This window comes from Corapipo altera, unplaced genomic scaffold (genome assembly GCF_003945725.1).
Source record: "Corapipo altera isolate COAL_440 unplaced genomic scaffold, ASM394572v1 22b, whole genome shotgun sequence".
Lineage (NCBI taxonomy): Eukaryota > Metazoa > Chordata > Aves > Passeriformes > Pipridae > Corapipo > Corapipo altera.
The window spans coordinates 12090006-12093555 of NW_020884876.1; positions in this window are offsets into that span (position 1 = coordinate 12090006).

The window sequence follows — 3550 nt, forward strand, 5'->3', positions numbered from 1 at the left end:
CTTCTCTTCTCTTCTCTTCTCTTCTCTTCTCTTCTCTTCTCTTCTCTCATTTCTCTTCTCTTCTCTCATTTCTCTTCTCTTCTCCTTCTCTTTCTGTCCCTTTTTTTCCCTCCATCTCTCTCTCCCTCTCTCTGTGTCCGTTTTTTCCCCCTTGTTTTTGAAAACTCCTTCTTTCAACCGGACTGTGTTCGGGATATTGTTGTTGTGTGTAAAAGAAATAAATTACCCAATAAATAAAGCAGGCTCCTGTTACGACAAGTTCCAAGCCAAAGCAACATTTTATGAGTTAAAAGAGCCCTCGAGGGGAAGAAAAATAAAAAGGGAAAGAAAAAGGCAAAAGCCTTTTACAACAGGATCACTGTCAGTTGCAGAGGTGTGGGGCAGGGGCGCAGTGCTCATATCGCCCCCAAGCCCCACTGCGGCGAAGCTGTCGGTGTCCTGAGCACTCTGGCGGACGGGGCGGGCACCGCTCCCGGAGAAGAGCACTTGCAGGATCAGCCCTCAGAGTTAATCACCGGCAAACCCTCCACAGAGCTGGCAGCACCGGGAATTGGCAGCTCGGCAGGGCGCTGCAGTTACCTCCACGACGCTTTTCTTTCTTTCTTTCACCTCTACCAGTGTGTTTAAACTATTGCGAAATAGTGAGGGATCGCCTCGTCTCTCTGTGGAGGCTGATCGCTGCCTGCTCACCTTCAACTCAACCGGGTGTTATCCCGGCGGCGGGGAATGCGCTCACGGCTCTTGCCACCCGCCCCGTAGCTGCTGCCTGGGGCAAACAGCAGCGGGAGTCTGGGATCGGTGTCCGCCGGGAGCCCTTTTTACCCAGGGCCGGCATCTCCTTACGCGCGGCCAGCGTGCAAACAACGCCAATCCGCTGCCTCCGGGCGCGGATTTTTCTCTAGAAATCGGGAGGGAAATAAGAAAATGTTGGGGGGGGTGGGGGAGGGGATTGTAGAGAGTCAAAGTCTGAAGACGGTTTGTTCCTTCTGCAGATCGTGGGAGAGGTTTCCCTCCGACCAGGAGGGTCATTCCAGCCGGGAGCGGAGCGGCCCTGTCTGCCCGGGGAGGGCCGGGACGGTGTGGGGCGAGCAGCCCCCCGGTCAGCGAGAGCCCCCCGTTCCTCTAATCGATTGCATGTGCCTGCGCCCTTAGCAGCCCCTCTCCGAGCCGCGGCAAATACCGTAACAACTCGCTTGTCGTAAATTACAGAGACCTCACCCTGGCAGGGAGATGCCGGGGAGACGTCCGGTTTGTCTGCAGCTTTGGAAGGCACGGGAGGAACCGGCCTTGCTGCTGCCCTGATTTTCCTTTTCCCTGTTTCCTCTTCAGCAGCCTCTTTCATGGAGGGTGATAACGCAATGACTCACTGGTACGTCTCGGTGGAAGGGAGCCTTTTTGTCTCACACCTCCACCCCCCTTTTTTTTTTTAAAAGTTGTTAACTCCCGTTTATGATCGAAACGTTACTCTCTGCGTTTTGTTTCGTTCTGGCTGCCATTGGTTGGCCTGGGTTTAATCAGAGGGAAAAAATGCTAGCCACAAATGTAGCTATTGTTTGGCTGGAGAGATGGGGGCAGAAGGAGGAGAGCAGAGAGGACGGAAGACCGTGTGTGACAGTGACGATGGGACCAGCCGATCCGTCTCATGGAACCCTAGTCCTGTGCTCAACCCTTCCCAAAACAGAGCTCTCTCTTCCGCAACCTGCCCGCAGCAGTATTCAGGGGAGCCGGGGGCATGTTATCTCAGGAACATAATGCTAATAAATGTGCTCAGATGTTGGACATTCCCCTTGCCTGTTTTATAGGGTTTCGCTTGTGGTGCTTAATGGACTGGGTCACCGGGACTGATGCTAGCAAGGTTATTAGGATTAAGTAACCTAATGAATCGTATGGCCATTAGCGGGCTTTGAAAGAAGGTAGTTTTCCTTGTAAGCTGGTTTTCTGTCTCTTAACACGGGCAATTATTTTTAACTGTCCCTCAATCACAGGTCAGAGGGGGCTTTTTTTTTTTTTTATTTATTTGTTTAAAACCTCGCTCTGATGCTTAGAAATTGATTTCTACACAGAAGGAGCCTGTCTCTTTATCTAGTGGTTCTTCGAAACCTCTGGGCGAGCGAGGCGCCGCGGCCGCTCCCGCCCTGTTCAGCGGAACCGCCGCCGCCGGTGCCTTTCCCTGCTGCTGGCCAAGGGCATCGCTCAGAACGCTGCTCTGGGGGTGTTTGAGGAGGATTTGCACTTATTTTTCCCATAGAAGGGTTTTTCTTTCTGTGCCTATTGCCCAAGCCAGGTAAGCGATGCGATGCTCGGTTCCCTCTCCAGCTGCTCGCCCCGCACCTCTCCCTCCCTAGGAGCCCTTCTAGGTTTCTTCTTTGGCGGCCGTTTCACCGCCACGCACTCAGGTACCACCACTGGGCCCCGCCGCCCCCCGACCCGGAGGGCGGCGCTGGGCCAGCAGGGGCGTAGGCAGGTCGGCGGCACAGGAGCCTGGAACTGCCCGCTCTCCCCAGGACAGCCGGGGCGAGCTCAGGTCAGCAGGAGCTAGCTCTTGGCCATCCTCGGTCTTCTCCGGCAAGGAGAAACGGAACCCTTTAAAAATTTTTCTTTTGTTTATTTATTTATCTTAAAATTTTGGTCTTTTTTTTTTTTCAAACCTCGATGCTTGTCTGCCCTCGAGAAGGTAGAGTCTGAATGCACTGAATGTGGACGCAGGTTAAAGATCGTAATGCTTCTTCAGGGACACCGGGCCAGCGGAGTGAATCTCCGCTTTACTTAGAAAGATTGTTAACGGTCGATGCAGTTTAATCAGGTCTGAAATATTTGTCAGTCAATATTGTGGTCCTTTTTTGGACCGTTTACACTCAAAAACCCTGGACGTACTGGTGAAAAAAATACGGGAAAAAAACGGCAAGAGGGTGTTGGGAGACGAATGCGCAAGCTTTTTTCTAGGTGCCTCTGGGAGCTCGGCAGTGCCTAGGGCGCTCAGCCCTAGGGACTGGGGTGAAAGAACACAGGGGTGTGGGGTTGCAGCGGCTGGAGGCAGAGCAAGGCCCAGCCTCTGCTCCCGGAGCAAAAGAAGACCTTGCCCGGCGAGGCTGGGGCCTCTTCTGAAGAGCTGCCACCGAACGACATCTCTCGTGCCCAGCGACATGGCGCTGGAAGAGATACAAGGGCGAGCGGGCTGGTGGCAAAACATGATGACATTTTTTCCAGCTCACGGTCAAGCAGCAGAGGGGCATCGCACCTGCCGGGCTGTCTGGCTCCCTGCCGCAGGGAAGGGGCTGCTCCTCGGGAGGCCCGGCGGCAGGAGCAGTGCAAGGTGTCCGCCTGTACAGAAGAGGAAAGCTCCAGCCCGCCTGACTTGGAAAGACTCCACTTTCCCACAGCTTTTTCAATCCCCAATACTTTTCACACCCTGTTAGGAGTTAATACCGCCGAAACCGCTAAACGCTTCCATGCCTAAAGGTACGCCCCGCCAGGAACTGCGCCTGGCGGCCCCCAGACCCCGGGCAGGCCGGGCCGCAGAGGCGGGTAGCGTCGCTAGCCCCGCGGAAAG